General features: G+C 41.5%; 1 protein-coding gene across 1 annotated transcript in view; it reads right to left on the reverse strand.

Moving 5' to 3' along the window:
- Window positions 1–524: 524 nt before the first annotated feature.
- Lratd2 (LRAT domain containing 2) overlaps window positions 525–23,297 on the reverse strand; it is a 74,163-nt gene continuing 51,390 nt past the window's right edge. Inside the window, exon 3 of the transcript XR_007347205.1 lies at window positions 525–757. The gene's annotated coding sequence lies outside the window, so the exon portion shown is untranslated. The remainder of the gene's footprint in view (window positions 758–23,297) is intronic.

The raw sequence follows: 23,297 nt of genomic DNA on the forward strand, positions 1-23,297 counted from the left end.
TCCCTGCTTCAACAGCTTCTTTAACAAAGTGGGATTATCAACTGTTTATTCATTGGCTCACTCAATAACTATTAATCAGGCACATAGAGTGTACCAAGCTCTATCCTCGTTGTGGGGAGTGATGGTCATTAAGACACACTCCATCCTCTCCCTGATGAGTAAATGATGAATAATGAGACCATCTACTATCTAGTCACCTGCATCCAAATTTGGGAAGCATCTTGGAACTGCTCTCTTCCTCCAATTCTATGAATCACTGAGTCTAGATAATTCTATTGCCTAAATAACTCTGTAATTAATTTCTTTTTCTCTACCCTGACTGCACAAATGGTGCATTCACCTCCTAAGTGGGCCCTGCCTCTCCTATGACCCATAAATGTTCTTATTCTCCCATCACCCCCTGCTGAAGTTTCTCAAATGTAAATCTGATTGTTATTAATGTTTATGCCCCTTTCCCTGAAGTCATTAGATATTAGTAATAATAGTTAACAGCGATTGTTTACAATGTACCAGGCATTGTTCTATGGCTTCACCAACTCGGCCTGTTTATTATCTCACAGCCACTACACAAGGTGGGTTTCATTGTTGTCTCCACTGAGGCTGGTTGTTTGTCTGTTAGCTGTCAGCTCCATTTCTGTCCTCCGTGTTCTCTCTTCCACTGCAGGGGTGTGGAAGCCAGCAAGCTACATTCCCCAGCTCCTGGGTCAGCTTCCGGTGAGGCTGTCCAAGGGGCAGGCACTGGGAAGAGGCTGGAAAGCTGAAGGAAGGGAGAAGTTAGTTTCTGGATTGTTTTGCTTTTCCTGTGGAGCCTCCACCCAGGACAGCAGTCTGCGCCAGAGTGCAACTCCTGGCAGGCACAGGGCCTCCTGAGAGCAGTAGCAGCAAGACTTCTTCCTGGAGAGCAGACTATGCTTCTGCCAAAAGTGGGCAAGAGCTCCTTGGCCTCTGAGTGTCTCTCTTCTCCCTTTGACTTTAGTACCCAAAATTAACCGATTACCTGCGTTAATCCCTCTCTACTGGATATATCTGCAGTGCTCTCTACTTTCTTGACTGGGCCTTGATGGATTCACCATTTAATACATGAGGAAATTGAGGCCCAGAGAGGCTAAGTAACTTGCCCCAAGCTAAACTGCTAGGAAGTAGCATTAAGCACAAATAAAGATACTAAATCCAGTCAAGGCTACTTTAATATGTTGTACAAAGACCTTCGTAATCGTTTTCCAATCTCCGAATATCCCATAGATTAGTTGGAGGGTTACACCTTGCAGGGGATTGGGTTTGGTGGCTGATATTGTCAATGAATGAATGAATGAATACCAAATGCCCCACCCTGGAGTCAAACCCCCAAAGAATCTGTGGGTACAGCAGATGTTAGATGAATCTGTGAGAGAATAAATATTAAACAGACGAATAAGCTCCAAGGACAAAATAAATCCACCTGGGGAGCAATCCCCTATCTCTGAGCCCAGCTGCATGCAGGAAACGGACCATTCATATCCTTTGTATACAGCAAGCCAACAATAAGTGCATATTTGTTCAATGATTAAATCAAACAATAAAATGTGCAATCAGTCAGGTCACTGCCAATGATGTTGAAAATTCTAGACAATTGAAATATACAAAACTTTCCAGGAATAGGGCACAGAAGAAAATATTTCCTAAAAACAAAAGCATCCAATGTAACAGCCAGCAAATAATTAGGCATTAATGACTGTAACTTAAAAAAAAATGTAACCCAGGTAATCTCAGGGGACGTCCTGTATGGAGAGGGGAAAAACAATGAGTCATGGATTCCAACCTCCTATTTATAACCCAGCCCGAAGATGATCTGTTGCCAAAGGAGAAAAAAGCCATTAATCTCCCAACTCAGGGAGCAATTTTATATTTTGAATAAAAAACAAAATAAACAGCATCAAGGAGGGAAATAAATCAGATCTGCAGTAATTAGTCTGAGAGAGCCTGATTTGCCAGCGCAACCCTCACTTTGGAACTCGGGCCTCATCCTTCAAGGTAAAGCATCTCTGATGACGTGGAGATCTCACAATCTCTGCAGGTGGAATCCTCAGTTGATCTGAAGGGTGATTTGACAGGATGTGAAGGGAGAGCCCGAGGGACAGAATCATGATAAGAGGGAGAAACTGCTGAACAGGGCTTGACCTCGCCCTGGTCTTGGTCGGGTATCCTCCTCCATACTGTGTAACCCTTCAGTTGTCCCTTCCTCTCCAGGAACTCCTAGAAGGCTCAAGATTTCTTTCAATAGAGTCTGAGAGGGACAATTTCATTTTCTAACCATCTTTATTTTACTGATGTAGAAAGCCCAGCACAGAGATAGTCATTGTCTTGCTGAAGTCTGTACAACAAAATCAGCTGCAGCTCCAAGACCAGATTTCTGGCCCCATGTGCCCAATCCTGTGCCACTAGACAGCGGTGACATCACAGACAGACACTGGAGGCACTTTCTGGGCAGGAGCCCTTTCCCCCACATTGTGGGGGAGGCTGTGCCATCCCTGTGCGGGCTCTGCTCTCTGCTGCTGCTCGGACACTTTCTCCTCCACTCAAAACACCCTCCCGACACCTGTTCACTTACTTGTATCTCCTGTTTTCTCTCCCAGTTCTTTAGAATGTCCTGCAAGGAGATGATTTCAGGAACAGTTCAGTAACTGATGCAATAGAGGCACAGGTGCAATAAATCTCTCCAGATATATTGACAAATTTTTTATTTGTTCTAATTAGTTATGCATGACTGTAGAGTGCACTTGGGCACATCATACATGAATGGAGTAAAATTTCTCATTCTTCTGGTTGTACATGATGTAGAATTCCACCGGTCATATAGTTACATATGTATGTAGGATAATAATGTCTGATTCATTCTAGTATATCTTTCTTACCCCCAACACCCCTCCCCTCTCTTCACTCCCTTATACCTAAAGTACCTTTATTCTTCCCTAGGACTGCCCCCACCATTGTGAATTAGCATCCACATAACAGAGAAACACTGACCTTTGGTTTGGGGGGATTGGCTTATTTCGCCTAGCATGATATTCTCCAGCTCCATCCATTTACCTGCAAATGACATAATTTCATTCTTCTTTAAGGCTGAGTAATATTCTATTATGTATATGTACCATATTTTCTTTATCCATTCATCTGTTGAATGGATAAACCTAAGTTGGTTCCATAGTTTAGCTATTGTGAGTTGAGTTGCTAGAAATTTGATGTGGCTGCATCACAGTAAGTTGATGATTTAAAGTTCTCTGTGTATAAATTGAGGAGTGGGATAGCTGGGTCAAATGGTGGTTCCATTCCAAGTTTTCTGAGGAATCCCCATACTGCTTTTCATAATGATTGCACCAATTTGCAGTTCCCCTTTATTATTGCAAGTAAGTTGTAGGTGAACATAGGAAATATATTCCAAAATGGCACTTATTATATGATTCCACTTTTTTTAAATGCCAATGGTAACAGGTTTTTACTTAAAAAAGTAAATAATGATATTTCCAAATATTGTATATTATTTTTTTATTGGTTGTTCAAAACATTACAAAGCTCTTGACATATCATATTTCATACATTAGATTCAAGTGGGTTATGAACTCCCATTTTTACCCCAAACCAAATATTATATATTATGTGTGAGATATTATATAATTTTTATATTTTATTTTATAAACAATACATGTATTCCCTTATCAGAAAAGCAACATAAATGTCATTATTATTATATAAAGTAAAACTACACAAGGAGTCACCCTTCCTAATTGGAGAAAGAAAGTAAGAAATTATGAGAGGGGTCTCTGTGAATATGTAAATATTGAGGGGGAGCCCACGGGTCACGTCTTTGTGTCATTGACCACTTTGCTTTCTTTATTGTACTCTTCGTGGCCTCTTCGTTTTCACATGTGAGGTTGTGTTGATCAGAACTTTCCAAGGGCAGTGTGGGTATCCTTTGTGCTGTTCTCTTTTTTGATGACTGAGTTCGGTCCTTTCCTGTGAATGTTCTTTTATTGTGGACAAAAGGAGGAACCAATCATTATTGAGGGTCTTTGACATCTCTGATGTTGTCCTGGGACTTTTTCGGATGCTGTCCTGTGTACCTGCCATCATAGCTTTGAAAAGTATCTGTGGCCCCTGCTTACTTCAGAGTCTCTCAGAGGTGGTGACCTGTCCCCAAGCTCATGCAGGTGGACAATGGTGGTCTGAGATCCACGAGAAACAAGCCCTGTCTTCGCCCCAGCTCGCTCTCCATGGGCTGCAAGCTTGGCTGGGGTTGCAGGTTGAACTCTGTTCTCATCCCGCATAAAGTCCTAAGTCCCATCATCCCAGCATGGGACTTTATTTGGAAATCAAGTCCTTACAGTAGTGAGCAAGTAAAAATGAAGCCAATGAGTGGGCCCTGATCTAATCTAACTGGTATCCTTGAAGAAGAGGAGACTTAGACACAAAGAGAGGGAAGATGAAGACACAGGAAGCAGGTGGTCATTACAAGCTGAGGAGAGAGTCTGAGGCAGATTCGGCCTTCATGGCCCTCAGAAGGAACCAACCCTGGACCTCAGGCTTGTAGCCTCCAGAACTGGCGGAAAACAAATTCCTGTGGTTAAAGCTCTTCTCCTGGTGAATATGTGAAATGTCAGTTTTGATGGTGGGAGGAGGTGCCTTAGGAGCAGAGGGAAATTGGGGCACTATGTAGAGGCTACGGCTGCAATGAGGGTGATGGAGAAGAAAGAAATGCCCAATAGAGAGAGAGACCCCACCAAGCTAATTGCCTTTCCATGCCCCTGCTCTCAGGAAGAGATCCACAGGGGCAAATCACTCAGAATCATGTGTGTTGAGGCTAAAACTGCATTATTTAATTTTTTTTTTGCAGCAGCAGCAGCAGATGTACCTTTTAAATTCAGTCTTGTTTTAGGCTAAAATTACAATATTAAATTTTAATATTCAAACATAAGCATGGGTTTGCATTCCTTGAACACCCACCCACCTCTTTCCTTCAGTGTAGGCAGAATGGCAAGAAGGAAGGGGTGGAAAGAGGACCAGGGTGTGGCTGCTGCTCCTATCTCTGCACCCAAGTGGTCCTGTGACCTTGAACCCATGCTTCCCTCTGAGTCTAGTCTCTGTTTTTTCATGGGTGAAGAGAACACAGCTGTTCTTTCAGTTTCCTCTGGCTCAATGTGGTCTCAAGTCTGTGTATCTTTCCATGTTGGAGGGAACCCAGGGGAGGTGAATGGATGGCTAAGCAGGAATTCACTTGGTGCCTTTGTCTCTATCAGACCTGGGAGGGGTCTGGGGAGCTTTGAAACTGAGCATCTCCAAGCACTGATAGGTGTGCGGCCCGTGGTCTCTCTACATATTTAGGGATCCTAAGCTAAAAAGAGTTCATAGTTTCTGTCCCTTATCCTCTTTTATAAATGATCAAGTGTAAAAAATTGCATGTATGCTAAAAGTAAAAGATTTTCTGACTGCAAAATCTTGGATTACTGGTTGAAGCCTCTGTGACTTGATTACTACCGGCATCTATGGAATATCTACTGTTTTCTTGGCACTGTCCTAAATATTTGTTTTGTCCAGTTCATAATGGCAGTCGAAGTGCTAGAGAGAATGTAGAGAAAAAGGAACACTTTTATATTATTGGTGGAAATGTAAATTAGTGTAACCACTTCGGAAATTAGTATGAAAGTTCCTCTGTGACTGCTTGTGTCTGATTCTATGGCTGTGCATGCCTGCGTGTGAAATTTGCACATGTGCCTTGGTTTCCCCGGTGTCCCAAGCAAGTTCCAAGTCTTCTTTGGGATAGTGTTTAGGACTCCTTCTCTTCCCCACTCTAAGAACTGCCTCTTAATTTCTCTGTTGGTGAGAGTGCAGGTTGGTGTCACTTTGTAGGACTTGGATCTTCCCTACCACCCCGCAAATTGACAGTCTTTTTGCTGTGACTAATGTCCTCACTCTAGTCCACCCAAGAGGTGTTCTTTGCCAGAACTTGGAATGAAACTCATAGAGTTCACTTATTTCTCTCCTGGACCCCTTTTTGATCAGCCCCACTAATAAAATCCAGCAGTATACTGCAAAGACACTAAAACTCAGTTCTTTTTGAAGAGTCAGGTAATGCCCAAGGAGTGTTGCAGCACAGCAAGAGAGAAGGATGTCTTTTCAGCCACCTCTACAGTTCCCTGGAAAGCACTCCTGTTGTTAAGCTCTGGGGAGGGACAGCCTTTGCCAGCAAACACAGCCTAACCAAGAGCGTGACCTTCCATGCCTCTTTGTATTCTAAAGTGAAAAGCAAGTCAGATTTCTTCACATCTAGATCTCCCTGAGGGCACAGCTATGACACCAGTCTTCCCAAAAAGACTGGAAGACTTTTGGTGCAGAGCTCAACCTTGCAATGATTTTGAGCCTTTTCCCCAGGTGGTTACCTCCCTGCTACCTCCTTCTACACCACAGAAGCTAAATACTGAGCTCCTGGCAGAGAAGAGGAAATGCACCTCCTAGTTCAACAGCCTCATGGAACCAGGACTTTCTGAAGCAAAGTGAGCAGCTAAAAGAATAATAGACCAGACCTTAAACCATACTACAGAGCTATAAAGGAACAAAAACAGCATGGTATTGGCATCAAAATAGACTTGCAGACCAATGGTACAGAATAGAGGACACAGAGACAAACCCACATAAATACAGTTATTTTATATTAGACAAAGGCGCCAAAAACATCTATTGGAGAAAAGATAGCCTCTTCAACAAATGGTCCAGGGAAAACTGGAAATCCATATGCAACAAAATGAAATTAAACCCCTATCTCTCACCATGCACAAAACTCAACTCAAAGTGGATCAAGGACCTAGGAATTAAACCAGAGACCCTGCATCTAATAGAAGAAAAAGTAGACCCAAATCTCCTTCATGTCGGATTAGGCCCCAACTTCCTTAATAAAACTCCTATAGTGCAAGAATTAAAATCAAGAATCAATAAATGGGATGGATTCAAAATAAAAAGTTTCTTCTCAGAAAAAGAAACAATCAGTGAGGTGAATAGAGAGCCCACAGAATGGGAGCAAATTTTTACCCCTCACACATCAGATAGAGCAGTAATCGTCTGGGATATATAAAGAACTCAAAAATCTTAATACCAAAAAAACCCCCAAATGATCCAATCAATAAATGGGCCAAGAAACTGAACAGACACTTCTCAGAAGATGATATGCAATCAAAGAACAAATATATGAAAAAATGTTCAACACCTCTAGTAATTAGAGAAGTGCAAATCAAAACTACTCTTAAGATTTCATCTCACTCCAGTCAGAATGGTAGCTATTAAGAATACAAACAACTAGGGCTGGGGATGTGGCTCAAGCGGTACCGCGCTCTCCTGGAATACGTGCGGCCCGGGTTCGATCCTCAGCACCACATACAAACAAAGATGTTATGTCCGCCAGAAACTAAAAATAAATATTAATTTTTTTTTTAAAAAAAAGAATACAAACGGAGGGGGGATAGTAGAGGATAGGAAAGGCAGCAGAACACAACAGACACTAGTATGGCAATATGTAAATCAATGGATGTGTAACTGATGTGATTCTGCAATCTGTATATGGGGTAAAAATGGGAGTTCATAACCCACTTGAATCAAAGTGTGAAATATGATATATCAAGAACTATGTAATGTTTTGAAACAACCAACAATAAAAAAATAAAAATAAAATAAAAATGATCCTCACCCAGAAAAAAAAAAAAAAAAAAAAGAATACAAACAATAATAAGTATTGGTGAGGATGTGGGGGGAAATGTACACTCATACACTGCTGGTGGGACTGCAAATTGGTACAACCATTATAAAAAGCAGTATGGAGATTCCTTGGAAAACCGTGAATGGAACCACCTTTGACCCAGCTATCCCACTTCTAGGTCTATACTCAAAGGACTTAAAAACAGCATACTCTAGGGATGCAGACAAATTTATGTTTATAGCAGCACAATTCAAAATAACTAAATTGTGGAACCAACCTAGATACCTTCAGTAGATGAGTATATAAAGAAAATGTGGTATATATACATAGTGGAATATTATTCAGCATTAAAAGAGAATAAAATCATGGCATTTGCAGGTAAATGGACGGAGGTGGAGAATATAATACTAAGTGAAATAAGCCAATTCCATAAAAACAAATGCCAAATCTTTTCTCTGATATTAGGATACTGACTCATAATGGGGATTGCGGGGAGCATGGGAGGAACATTAGATAGTGCAAAGGGGAGGGAGGGAACGGACGGGTAAAGGGGTAGGAAAGACAGTGGAATGAGATGGACATCATTACCCTAGGAACATGTATGTAAACACAATGATGTGACTCTTCTTCGTGTACAACCAAAGATATGAAAAAGTGTGCTCCGTTTGTCCAATATGAATTGAATTGCATTCTGCTTTCATATATAACAAATTTAAATAAATAAAATAAAGAAGAACAATAGAATGATTACCACCTGAACCTATGGAATATCTACTGTTTTCTAGGAACTGTATTAAATATTTGTGGTGTCCAGCTTATAATGGCAGACAGCAAGAATGCAAATGATAATAAATGCTGGAGAAAATGTAGAGAAAAAGGAACACTTTTACACTATTGGTGGAAATGTAAATTAGTACTACCACTATGGAAATTAGAATAAAATTTCCTCACAAAACTAGAAATGAAACCACCAGCTGTAATACTCCTTGGTACTTACCCTAAAGTGTTAAAGTCATCATACTAGGGTGATAAATGCATACCCATGTTTGTAGCAGCACAGTTCACAATATTAACTTTGGTACAAGTCTAGGTGTCTATCAATGGATGAATGGATAAAGAAAATGTGGCATATATACACAAAATAGAATTTTGTTCAGTCATAAAGAGAAATGAAATTATGCCATTTGCAAGAAAATGAGTGGAACTAGAAACCATTATGTTAAGTGAAGTAAGTCAAACTCAGAAGGCCAAGGGTCATATGTTTTCTTTTGCATGTGGAAGCTAGAGAGGAAAAAGAACAGGAAAGGCAGGGTGGGGAGGGTCCCGTAAACACCAAAGAGAGATGAGTAGAGGAAAGAGACCAGAAGGTAGGGAGGGAGGGGGAAATGCTGGGGAGTGATACTGGGCCAAATCATTGTTATATTTTGTGCACATACAAATAGATGACAACAAATCCATTACTATGTACAACTATAATGCACCAATAAAAATGTGAGAAAACGATCCCCCCGAACAAACAATAAATAAATATTTGTGCTTTTTCATTAAAGATGGTGGGCTCCTGTTGCCAAACCCCTTTTGTTGATGATAAGAAACCTGGGATTCAGAACTTGTGCCTAATCTGCATGATTCAAGATTCATCAGCTCTTGGTGTGTAATAATAACAAGCAAATCCTTGCAGAATGTTTTCATCCCAGGAACCATTGTATGGGTTCTTCATTTATTAACTTAATCTCCATAGCACTTCTATGAGGTAGGCACAATTATTAACCTCATTTTATATGAAGAAACTGAGGGTCAAAGAGGTTACTTCAGTTGCCAAAGACCAAACAGCTGATAAGTGATAGAGCTAAAATTAACCCTGAACATGTACACCTAGAATTTGGAGTTTTGATCTCTGCTATCCTATAGCTACTACCTCAAAGGAGAAAGAATGTAGTATATCTAACTTCCCAAAGGCTAACACAGGAAATAACCCATAGTAGGACTCTGTGGTTATATAAATAAAAAATGCATGAATAAAAGAATGAACAGATGAATAAAGATTCTTCATTAAGAATCACCTTCTATTTTAGAATCAATATGCTTAATTTTGATGCTATGACCATATTCACTCTTTAAGCTTTCTAAATATTTTTGAAAGCAACATTTAGACATTTAGTCCCAAACATTGAAATATAAATACTAGAATTCTGAGCTAGGGGTTTAAATAGTAAGCTAACCCAACTGAGTATTTGGTGAGATTAACCAACTACTGTTGTATCAGTTTCCTGTGGTAATTTGCTGTAACAAATTCAGTAGCTTAACACACAATAAAACCTTATTACCTTATGGTTCCAGAGTCTGAAATGGTTATCACTGGGCATATCAAGGTGCCTGTAGGGCTGCATTTCTGTAAGCTCTGAGGGAGAATGTTTTTCCTCGTCTCTTCTAACATTTGTAGGTTCTCCACATTCATTGGCTTGTGGCCCATCCCCTAATCTTCTTCTTCTTCTTTGTGTGTATTTGTGTGTGTGTGTGTGTGTTCATGAGATTTATTTATTTATGGCAGCAGAATGCATTACAATTCTTATTACACATAGAGAGCACAATTTTTCATATCTCTGGTTGTATGCACAGTATATTCACACCAATTCGTGTCTTCATATCTGTACTTTGGATAATAAAGATCATCACATTCCACCATCATTAATAACCCCATGCCCATTCCCTTCCCCTCCCACCCCTCTGCCGTATCTAGAGTTCATCTATTCCTCCCATGTTCCCCCTCCCTATCCCACTATGAATTAGCCTCCTCATATCAAAGAAAACATTTGGCATTTTGTTTTTTGGGATTGGCTAACTTCACTTAGCATTATCTTCTCTAACTCCATTCATTTACCTGAAAATGCCATGGTTTTATTCTCTTTTATCTTTAAAGCCCACAAGCCTGCCATCTGCACGGTTCTGGTTCCCTGTTTCCCTCTTCCCCGCAGGGACCCTTGTGATTATCCTGGGTCCACCCGAGTAATACAGGATCATTGCCTTGATCTAAGGCCAACTGATCAATGAATTGCTTACATCGGCCGTTTTCATTCTTCTTTGTTAGGTCAAAAACATAATTAAGATAGTAATAAACATGGCCATCTTTGAGGAGATATTATTCTGTGTATTTGCTACAACTGTTCATTTTTGTGGCAAGGGGTGATAGTTGTACTGTATTTATCATTTTTTTCATCTGTGTCTTAGAGGTACATACTGCATAATTTACAGGTAAAGGATATGATGCTTGAAATTTCCTTCAAAGTGATATAAGGATGGAAAGAAGATGAGCACAGATATGAAATAAAATTGGCAGGAGCTGATAATTTCTGAAGCTGTCAGTTTGGCGAGTCGTGGTTCACTATGATATTCTATTTCTGAATACATTTAAATTTTTGCAAAATAAAAATAATAATAACTGAAAAGAGGGGTCAAGTTAATAATAATCCTTAGCATATTTCATTAATTCCCTGTGCTGGGAACTGTGCTCAGCACCTCATTCTCTTTGTTTCTCATAATGGGGAAACGTTAGCAGTTCACTTATTAACGAGCAACCCACTGCCTCAATAGGCCCCAACTATTCCACGAACCAAGTGCTGACTCCAGGATTCCTTTGACTTCAAAGTCTATGGTCTTAAACTCTATCTCAAGTGAAGTCAGCAAACATACATTAAGTGCCTCTGTAAAGCACTGGGAAGGTGACAATATTTAGATGTGATGCTTGGCCTCAAGGATACTGAGGCTTAGAACATGAGGATTAAATTGTAATTCTGGTCCGTTCTCAATCACTTTCAAATGAGGAGAAGCAAATTATCTCTCCTCTGTAGACCTCAGGCCGTTTTCCTTTATGATGAGATCCTAGGATCCATTCTGCAAATCCCAGAGGACAGTAGAGACGATCAAATAAAGTCATTTAAGTAAAAGCCATCATGAACAGTAAAGGGCTATCTAAGTAAAAAGGACAAAATACAACAACATGATAATGTGCTTGAAGATCAAAGGTTCTTCTGCTGCACAGAAAGAAGGGAATTGTCAGTGTGCTCTATGCAACTCTCCGAGGTCTTCCCTTTAGGAGGGCTCCTCAACAAACTCACCTGTAGAGAGACTGACCCTAGGGACACCCAGGGACATTGCACAGAAATTGTGTGAAGTACTGTGGTGGCAAGATGGAAGTCTTTTCCACCCCAGGGACTAAGCTTAGTACACGGAAGAGCCATGGATGGAGAACAGGAGTTATATTTGATGTAATGACCGGGAAATGATATATGTAATACTAAGGAGGCAAGAAGAGATGGAATCAGGTGCACATTAACCATGTTATGGATGTGAATGTCCCACAGAGTTTCATGTGCTGAAGGCTTGATCCCCAGTGCAGCAGTGTTCAGAAGTGGAGCTTTGGGGAAGTGATTGGATCACAAAGGCTAATCAGTGGATTAATCCATTGATAGCTGAATGGACTACCGCGGGGAGGTGTAAACAAGGCAGCGAGGGCATGGCTGGAGGAAGTAGGTTACCTGGGTGGCCACCCTGGGACTATATCTTATCCCTGGCCCTTCCCTCTTTCCTTTCCTTCTTCTGGTCCTTGCTCAACCACTTTCAAATGAGGAGAGGCAAATTATCTCTCCTCTGTAGACCTCAGACCATTTATTCTTCCTGCTCCTCCTTCTCCTCCTCCTTCTTCTCCTTCTCCTCCTCCTTCTCCTTCTCCTTCTCCTTCTCTCCATCCCACCTGCCATTATCTGCAGCTTTCCTCCACTATGCCCTTTCATCCTGACGCTCTTGTCTCAATGCAGACCCAGAGCAATGGAGCCAGCCAAACACAGACTTTGAAACCTTGAGCCAAAATAAACCTTTCATCCTTTGGGTTGTTTTTCCCAGGTATTTGTCACAGCTGTGAAAAGCTGACTAATCCACCCTTCCACATGATGCCTGCAGGATCTGGTCTCAACTGCAATGCTATCCTCTGTCATACCCATGTCCTCTGCATCTCAGGTCTGACCCAAATGCAGTTTGAAGGGGAGGCTTGTCTTTGATTTCTCACTCATTGCCTTCTTATTCATGATTCTCATGATGCTGGGACACCTTTCTCTGTCCCTTGCTTAGTTCCTACTCATTCTATAAAAATTAAGACAGGTCCTTCTTGGGAAGGTCTCCCTCATACCCAAGTTGAATGAGAAATTGCTCATTTGACCTTAATGAATAGTAAAGGACTGTATAAGTGAGGACCTTAGGAATGAGGGACCACTCCCTCATTTGGCTTCCATAAATTCCTACAACTTCCAAACCATATTTTTGTTATCTATTTTAACACTACACCAAAAACTACTGAAGGCACCGTTTGACCTTCATTGTTCTATCTCTAGTGCCTACAGAATGGCAGAGCCTATATTGAGTGATTTATGATAATTTGTTGGATGAAAGAAAAATCTATGTCATGGGAAATAAATATTATTTTATCTAACTCTTCTTAAAAGAGCAGTTCTTCATCCTTGAAGGGTTCATTGCTGAGCATTGTATTCCTTATAAGTGAGCAAGTATAGAATCACCCTCCACAAGCTGTGCTGTTCATCATAATTAAGAGGAGAGAAGTTTTGAGGGGCTCAAGATCAGAAATGGGGTAGAAGAGTCCTCAGAGGCATAGCTATATTAATTTATGTAAGATTATATGCTGTGACAGATACAGTTGGAAATACCCTTGACTTAATACAATGGAAATTGATTTCTCACTCACATGAAGTTATGATCACGTATAAAAAGTTACCCATGTAAGCCCCCAAAGGATGATTCAAATGATGGAGGATAAAGGTTGTAATTTAAAGTTAGGGTTAGTGCTATTGTACACAGACATACTTGGGATCCAGGTTAATGGAGGCTTCAACTCCACCCCCATTTCCTCGACTTCACATCGAGCCAGCAGGGGAAGAAGAAAGGATTCATGGGCCAGACCATCAGGAAGTGTTATCCACCTGTCCATCACATTCCATTGAGTCAACTTGGTCTCATGGATGAACCTAACTGCTAAGGACCCTGGGAAATTCACTCTAGCCATGAGCTCCAGAACAAGAGAAAAGGAACATTTTCTACCCAGAAACTAAGAGGGAATGCATAGAAAAGACAGAATAGAGAGAGGGTAGGAGGAAAGGAAATAGCAAAGGACCACTTGAAGGAGTTTGTGCTGGATAGTATTATAAAAGCCTCTAATCCACTGTGCCTACAAAAGTCTTCAGTGTACTGCATTGTTCAGTGGTAATTGTCCTTGGGTGGCTATATTTAGAAAGGGACCAGAAGAATGAGAACAGAGCTAACATGTGGGTCATACAGTTGAATTATTTTAAAAATCGCATGCTTCTTCCAATGATGTTTACATTTGTCAAAACATGACTGACACTCCTTTTGGTTAACTGCCTATAGAGCAAATTCTCAGCCTCACAAAAACATTACAGCCTCTTTTTAAAGAAAATGCCTCTTAATGAAGACCCTAGTAATGGCATATCCAAGATTAAGATGCAGTGTAGAAATCCTTTTGTCTGCTCTAGCATTGGAGTTAAATATGAGACAAGAAAAATGTGAGCCCTGAACTGCTCAGGAATTGATAGAGTATCTTCCACTTGTCTGTTACATAGCTGCTCTACCCCACTAGGTCCCCCTAACCCCTGAATAAGGTAAGTGTCATTTTCCCCATTTACAGATGAGGAAGCTGAAATGAGCTGAGACACATAGGTGGTAAGTGACAGAGCTAAGAATAAGAATTCACAGTGCTAACAGTATTGTAACAGTGATAGAATCACCCCCAATGTGCCAGGCAGAAGTCATTGAATTCTAATATTCAATACAAAACTCTGAGGGTGTTACTAAGTAGTACCTTCCTTTTGCAGGTGAGGAAACTGAAATTAGAAAGGCAAATTATGTATCCAGGTTTTCTCAGCTGTTATACTCTAAGGGGGTCTTTGCACACAGGTATTCTAATGACAAGTCTTGAATTAGTGTTGTCTCTTCTCATATATGGCTGAAGCCCTTCTCTATCAATTATACATGATTGATTCCTGACATCCCTTTGCCATACATGAAATGAAAGAAACACCCAGAGAACAGAATATACTCTGAAGATTTTATGTCTCAGGATTTTCACTTTAAGGTCCTTTCCTCACTGGGGGTGGGGAGGAGGCCTACTATCCTGGTTTTTCTGGAATATTCTAGTTCTAGCTCTTAGAATCACGTATCCTGGGAAACTCCTCAGACCTGCACAAACCAGTACCATTGGTTACCCTACTTCCAGTTCTTTGAGTTTCTACACCTTATGAGACCCTCCTCCTTATGCTAGGAAGAGGAGGATCCATTGCACTCACCCTCAGAATTTCATCTCTCTTCATATTGGTCAAAACTAAGTCATTTATGCTCTTTTCTCTTTTGGAGTCGCCTCCTATGTCTGGCTAAGGAACATATGTGCACACTTCCACATGTTGGCAAGAAAAAGGATCCATGGACACCCAATGGATTGTGCAGTTTTATCACCTATGAAGGCCATAATGGGATGGGAGGAATCACACTTGCTTTTCATAAGTCACCTAAGTAGTACACTTGATACTAGATGACGTTTGAAATTAGCGAGTCTCTCTCCGGCCTGTGCTGTTCCCAAACTAAGAGAATGAAGGGAAGCCATGGACTGAAGTTGAGATAAGAAATGTGCAGACTGGTGGCTTAAACAGACCCTTATTTCTCAGAGTTCTGGGGGTGGGAGGTTCAAGATCAAGGTGCTGGCTGTTTCTGGTTCTCGTGGAGCTCTGTTGTTGGCTTGCAGATAGCTGCCATCTCACTGTGCCCACCCACGGGGGAGAGAGACAGAGCACTATGAAACCTCTTCCTCTTGCAGGGACAATAACACCACTGCAGGAGCTTCAACCTCATGACCTCATCTAGACTTAAACACATCCCCAAGCCCCCTTCATCCAAATATATCACATTGGGGGCTAGAGATTTAATATCCAGTTTTTGAGAGGGCACATTTTTGAAACATACTCATAGTTTGATTCAGCAGTACAGTCTGGACTTTTATTGAATTCTGACCATACGTACATGCTGCACTGCCTCATTTCTGTGAAGCATTGTCTACTTTATTTACAGAAATTCTATTGATGATATCATTCCTCTGTCTTTAGTTCCTCCAGTATAGAATAAAATCTAGTGCAGAGGAAAAAGCGTAGGTAGATATTAGAGGCTAAAAACGTGGGTTCAAATCTTGACTTCATATTTACTAACTTTGGTCTTGAGCAAATCATTTAACTTCTTTGAGCTTTGGCTTGTTCTTTTAAAAAAACAGAATAAAACATTGAGTTTTTGGTATTATTGTGAAAATTAGTGAACTCCATATGTGGCACTTTAGATGTTATGTAGCACATGTGAGAGTTCACTAAGCATTTGTTCTTTATGGTCACCCCAGATCTTACTTCTGAATATCATCTGTGACCACTTGTTCATAACAAGAAAATGTAGAAAACCTATAATGGGGTCTGGGATAGTGGCTCAGTGGTAGAGCACTCACCTAGCACATGCAAGGCCCAGGGTTCAATCCTCACCACCACATAACAATAAATAAATAAAATAAAGGTACTGTGTCTGACTACAACTAAAAAATAAATATTAAAAAAATATATAATGGACTGACTACTCAACTGTCATTCCCCCCAGTAGCCTTGTTTATGTGATTCTCTCTTTTCTTATAGTGACAAACCCTGTCTTTCTGGTCACAGGAGGAACATGTAACCCATGTGGCCATAAGTAGGGTCCCTTTTCCCTGGCTATAGAATTGGCACCAGCCCAACCAATCAAAATACTTCCCTTCAATTTTTCTCACTGGAGCTGACAAAAGAAAGTTCTCTTTTCTCTCTGACCATGTGATTGTCAAGATTAGTTGCTTTAGTCACGCCTCCTATCATGTGGAGACAACCAGTTTGAGAGCTAGAAATAAGCACTCATGGAGAAGCAGGAAATAGAGAGTTGGAGACAAATTCAATAGAATTCTAGTGTTAGATCTGCCAATTCCTAAAGTTGGGTCACCTCTGGACTTTCAATTGTTTGGTGACTTGAGCATATCAATTAATCTTTTTCCTTAAACTGGTTTGAGTTATGTTTTACAAAATGCAATTGAAAAGGATTCTTAGAGATTGCTGTCTTAGTCTAGTTTTATTTTAATGTTTTCTGTTGCCATAACAAAATATCCAAGACTGAGTAGTTTATAAGGTAAAAAAGGATGGTTTAGGTCATGGTTCTAAGGTCCACAAGCATGGCACCACCATCTTTTCAGCACTTGGTGGAGGCCACTTGCTATTCCACGAATAATGGAAAATCAGAAGGGATGTGAGTACATGGAGAAGGGAAGAGAGGAGATGTGCATATTTAAATTTACGGAAAATTGCGCTCACAATAACTACCTACTCTGTGATAAATACGATCCCTTCAAGAGGGTAGTGTCTCTATGACCTAATCACCTTTTAAAGCTTCCAACACCTTAATAATCTGCCAAGTAGGAACCAAATCTCAACATGAATGTTGCAGGGGACAAACCATACTCAGACATAGCTACTTCTTTTCTGGGTTTTGCTGCTGGCTGCCACCTGTTTTAGGTATCTCTCTCTAGAGCACAGTGTCCTTTCCTCCTTTCTCCTATGGTTTGGTCCTTCTCCCCAACACAGTTCTCAAGTCCTCTTCCCCAACATGGCTCTTGGGGATTCTTCATTATGTTTTCCTGACATTGAGTCCCTAGTGCTTTGCCGGGAGAAGACTGAGTCTGGGGTTTGTCCGATCTTTCCACAGCGGCCAAGCAGAAATGTGTGTGGCGTGAGGACCAAGTGAATGCCCTGGAAGGCAGCAAGCTTAACACATATGGTCACAAAGACAGGGATACCAGCAGGGGACAGGGACAGAAAGGCTGCAGGTTAGCCAAGTTCACTGCCAAGTCAGGGTCTCCAAGGATCCTGCACGGTAACCCTAACATGTGGATCATACCACTGGAAAGATCTCAATAGCCAAAGAGCACCACAGCCAACATCTGCCACTGTCCTCTGATCCACAACCTTGGGAAACACATCAGCAGTTAAGAAAGTGGGGCGAAAGGTGTAGTGAGGGGAGCTAACAAGCACCAAGTGCCCTTATACTTACACTGGTACCCGTGCATCTGGACGAGCCTGAGCTGAGCAAGGGGGGAGATGTAAAGAGGAAGTGAAGTTCGATTTTAACTCAGATTAAACTGGACTTTTTAATACTTGGAAATGGTCAGGAAGCTACGGAATCTTTTCAATCTGCCATCACAAGAACAGAAGGCAAAAGTGACCTAGTTAAAAGTTGTAGAAATAAAAGTAAAACTAATTCCTGATGGTATCAACCAGATGCAACCTATTTCCAGCAAACTCACTTTGCAGAGTATTTGTGAAGAATTGCTAAAATAACATACAGTGTACCCAGCGAACGGTAGTACTTTCAGTACTATTGAATTCAGTAAATTTTGTAGTATATACAGTAGTGCATTCTGGAATAGTAGTACACCTCATTATTATTAAAGACTCTGCTCTATATGCTGCACATTCAAGTTAATAACACACGAAGTAACCACATTCTGACTGGGCAAATGTAGAAGGGCAGTTGCTCCCAGTGGGCATTAAGCCAGAGATCTGTTTTTAGGGGACCTTGGGCTCCAAAGTGTCTAGAAGGCTAAGAGCAACACACAGAAGGTTCCCAAGTTTACTCACAATGATCCCTGAATCAAAATCTGGACCAACCCACTCCATCAGGTGGGCCCTGGCATATTGACTGATGCAGCCATCCTCAGACTCTTAAAGCAGCTTAGGAAATACCTTGACTCTGGCTTCCAAACCCACCCAAAAGAAGTTCCACACACTTTCGAGCTTCTTCTTCCTGGAGGCTAGCTAGCTACATGCTATTTTGGTCACAGATGTACTTTCAGAGCAATCATATTTTTTCCATCAAGACAAGAATACCTAGGTTTCTATGTTCTTTTTGGTTTCACTTTTCCCTTAGTGCTTTTTACCAACTCTAATATTGAACTATTACATCTATAAAAGGCAGGTTGAGTGAATAAAATTTATCTGGATTGAACAAACAATGAAACACAGGTTGGTGTATTAAGGGATGTTTTAGTCAGTTTTTTTTTTCCTCCTGCTTTGACCAAAAGACTGAAGAACAACATAGAGGAAGAAAAATTTATCAGGGGCTCATGGTTTCAGAGGTGTTAGTGAATGATTGGCTCTATTGCTATGGGACCAACGTGAGGCAGAACATCATGGCAGAGGGATATGGTAAAGGAAAACAGAAAATCACAGCTGAGGCAGGAAGATTGCAAATTTGAGATCAGCCTGAGCAACTTAGTGAGAGCCTGTCTCAAAATAAAAAAAATAAAAATAAGGGGGCTGGGATATATGTAGCTCAGTGGGTTCAATCCCCAAGATGGCAAGGAGGGGAAAAAAAAAAAAACAGAGGATCAGTGAATCCAAAGCCAATTTTTCTAAGGAGTCCAGGAGGAGAGGGAAGAAGATCTCAGGGTATCCCTCTGCGTCTTCCTGCAGCATCAAGCAGTGTTTACTAATGATGAGCATTACAGGAAAGTTTGCTTAATCTCATCTAAGATTCATGATTGTGATTCACATTAATAAGGATCATCACAGTGCACATGGACCAAATAGCTTTCACTTAAAGTACTTTAAACAAACTTTGCTCTGTAATGTCTCTCTGATTGAAGGAACACAGCTGCATGCCTCTCATTCCAGGGTCCTTCCTCCCCTCTGCCATCCAGATGGTACAGGATGGGGGGGGGACCGCACCTTGGAACCACCATAAACACAGGCTAAAAAGAGCCCCTACCCGGCCTCCTCGTCAAACCAGACGCAGGAATCAGGTAGGGAGCCAGGACTGAAAGTCACCTTTCCTTCTACTTAATGCCATCATGATTGATTTTTACCACTACACGTGGATTTTGGAGATATTGGGGGTGGGATGTATGGAGATGAGAGTGAAGTTAGAGAGCTGTAACGATGAGAAGAATAAAGAAAAACATGATTCTTTTACAGACTTTGAAATGTTGACTGGCAGAAGGGTGGGGGATGAAGGGAAAAAAATCACAACTCAACTAGAGACGAGGCATTTAATCACCCAGCTCAGGGCTCTGTGTCGGGCCCCAGCTCAGGAAGGCTCAGCAAGGCTCAGCCAACCCCTGCAGCGAGCGCTTTTCCTCTGAGAACCTGGTGGGTGGCTTTTAAACCTTCCTTTATGACAGAGGGAGGGAGAGGGAGCCTGCCCGTTGGTTTAATAACAGAGGTCACCTTGACTCTCAGACAGCTCTCTCATCCGCTCTATTCTCAAACGGGAAGCTTATGACGGTGTGTTGCTTTGAAGGAGCTATGTGGAAATAAACTCCTTCTAATAATGGTGGCAGAGAAGAAAGGTAGGATCCTTCAGGGAGGCTACCTTTTGCCATCATGGTCACTGTCATCTTGTCACTGTGCTTGTCTTGCTGGACCCAAAAGTGTGTTGTGCGTGAGACTTTCCAATAACCCACAACTGAGGCAACTGCCATCTTTACCCCATTTCATGTCTGTGAAGTCCAAGGCTCAGAAAGACTAAGTGACTCCCCCAGAGAATCTCCTCACTACATGACAGAAGGCGAATAATGTTTCTGACCTCAGTGGATCTCAAATCCCTTGTGGCCCCATTGTCAATATCATTTCCATTTAACTTTTATTTGCAGATATTGGCTACCAAATGCCACATGTGACAGTAGGTAGTGGGGGTACCACAATGGAAGACACCCACTCCAGGAAGATATTTATTTGATGAGATGTAAAATAAACCTTCCCAGGACAGCAGGAAGCTTCTATTTTTGGTCATCACTGTCCCACTCTCTCATGGTGAAGAGCAACTGATAAACCAGGTTGGTTGTGGTGTGACTTTAAAAAAAAAATTATATATATATATATATATATATATATATACACACATACATATATATAAAAGAATAATTTGCTTAAAACACAAAATAATGAGCTGTTTAGTGAACCTAAGAGTGTTGTCACCTTCACCCATTTCTTCGGGAACTGGGCTTACTTACACCTTTGCATCTCTTTCCCCCACTAAAATGGACTGGAGTGGGAAAGGAAACTTCTCAATAGCCCGGATATTGCTTCTGCCTTTGGGTTTTCTTAACCCTCTTCATCACACTGTAGTCCAAATCCTCCTTGAGTGGTCCACATGTGAAAGTTGATATCTCTCCCCAGGACTAAAGGGACATCACCTCCTTACTCTGCCCTGGATACTGATGCTCCCACCCCCCAAGAGAGGGCCAGATCTCAGTTTGAAGTTCCTTGCCTTGAGGCTTAAGTCTTCACTGGTAGAATAATTTTTTAAAAAAAGTTTTAGTTAAAATAAATTATGCTGGGGAGGAGAGGCCAGTCCCAAAGAAATAAAGGCAGGGAATCGCTAAGTGATCTTAGCCACACAAATGAGCTTTCCCTGAGGAAAGAGCAGAGGATGGGAACCAGGAACCATCTCCAGCAATCCTCTCAGCCCCCCAAACCACACTAGTAAAGCTTCCACCCTGTCAATCACCCCCAAGTGGCCCACCCAGAAAGTAGATATGGGACCTCAGTTGTTGTGGAGAGCTGCAGATAACTGATGGAAATCAGAAGTACAATTTTACCCGTAACCTAGAAAAAATTAACACAACAAAAACAATGCTTTTAAATAAAGAAGGAGTGTTCTCTAAACCAGGGCGCATGGCCAAATTCAAAACTTTAGTGTAGAGACTTTTGGTTTCAGCTCAGAAATACAGAGAGCTAGAAAGAATATTTTAATCATATTGTTCTTACTCTTATAATAAGAAAAAAGTTAGACATACTGCAAATTAACAATTATTCTTGAACCCATTGAAGAACTGAGGTCATGCCTCTAACCTAAAGTCTGAAGAGAAACAGACATCTGCAGGGTAAAAACAATACCCAAGCATTTGCTTAATTGCTAGGAAGTTTTGTAAAATCATGTGCATGTGCAATATGTGAACATCAATGTATGTGTTAGTCAGCTTTTCACCACTATGACCAAAATACCCGACAAAAAACCAACTGAGAGGAGGAAATGTTTACTGTGGGCTCCTGGTTTCAGAGGATCAGTTTATGGTGGGCTGGCTTCATTGCTCTGGGTCTGAGATGAGGCAGACATGATGGCAGAAGAGTATGGCATGTTGAGAGCCACAGCCGAAGGGGCCCCAGCAAACTTCCAGCTGCCAGCAAACTTCCAGCTGCCAGTTGATGATTGGCTCACAGCGGCCCCAGCAAACTTCTAGCTGCCAACTGATTGGCTCCTCTGCGGTGATGCTCATTGGGCTGTTTCCCCTCCCTTTCAGACCATGGAGCTGCTCATTGGGGGACTTTTTTTGGCTCTGCCCACGTGACCCAGCTAATCAGCCTCAAGAGCAGGAGGAGTGGGGGAGGTGGAGAGGCTTGTGGGAAGCCGGTGGTGGCAGTTGGGCTCTGAAGGTTTTCCTGAGGAGCTGTGTGGTTTGGTGTGTGTGTTCTAAAAATAAAGTTCGTTTCTTTTGACAAGTGGCTTCTGAATTGTGCCCAGCCAGACTGCGGCAATGGCAGAGGAGAGCTACTCCACTCTTGGCAGCCAGGAAATAGAGGGAGCCATAGGAACATGAACTCTGCCAGGTACATCGTTAGTAAGCCTTCTTCAGTGACACCCCACCTGCCTGCAGCTAGCACCCAGCTAGTTCATTCCAACCAGGAAGGACCACTAAGGTTACAGCTCTCATAATCTAAGCATTCCACCACCTCTATTAACATAGGAGCTGTGGGGGAACAACTCACAGCCAAACCCAAACCATAAGCAATGTGGCTGTGATTATGTACTTATGTGCATCTGCATATAAAAATGTAGGCATATATGAATGAGTGTATATGCACATTAATATGTGTTGTATGCATTAATTTAAGCTAAGGATAAAGTAAAATATAGTAAGTTATACTGTGCCTAGTTCATTTCAAAATGAACATTTAGTTATTTTTTACTTTTGTTATTAATTTACTTTTTATTTTCAAATAATTCAAACTTACATAAAATTACAGAGAATAGCCAGGTGCAGTGATACACGCCCATAACCCTGCTCAGGAGGCTGAGGTAGGAGGACCATGAGTTCAAAGCCAGCCTCAGCAACTTCTGGAGATCCTCAGCAACTTAGTAAGACCCTGTGTCAAAGTTAAAACAATAAAAGGCCTGAAGATGTAGCTCAGTAGTAAAGCACTCCAGGTTCAATTCTCAGTACAAAAATAAATTTTTTAATACAGATATTAAGGCAGTCACTGCCCAGATTCAACAAGCGCTGCATATGCCACCTCCCAGGTTTGCCGCTCTTCCCTGTTTGGATGAGGCAAACTCAGCACTTGGCACTCAGTGGACTTCCATGGATTCTGGGCAAGGCCCACCTCAGCTCCCCAGTCTGTGCCCCCTTCTCTCTGCACCCGTAGAGTCATAATCCACAATGTCCTCTAGCATAGCC

The sequence above is a fragment of the Marmota marmota genome, unplaced genomic scaffold (assembly GCF_001458135.2).
Source record: "Marmota marmota marmota unplaced genomic scaffold, marMar, whole genome shotgun sequence".
Classification (NCBI taxonomy): domain Eukaryota; kingdom Metazoa; phylum Chordata; class Mammalia; order Rodentia; family Sciuridae; genus Marmota; species Marmota marmota.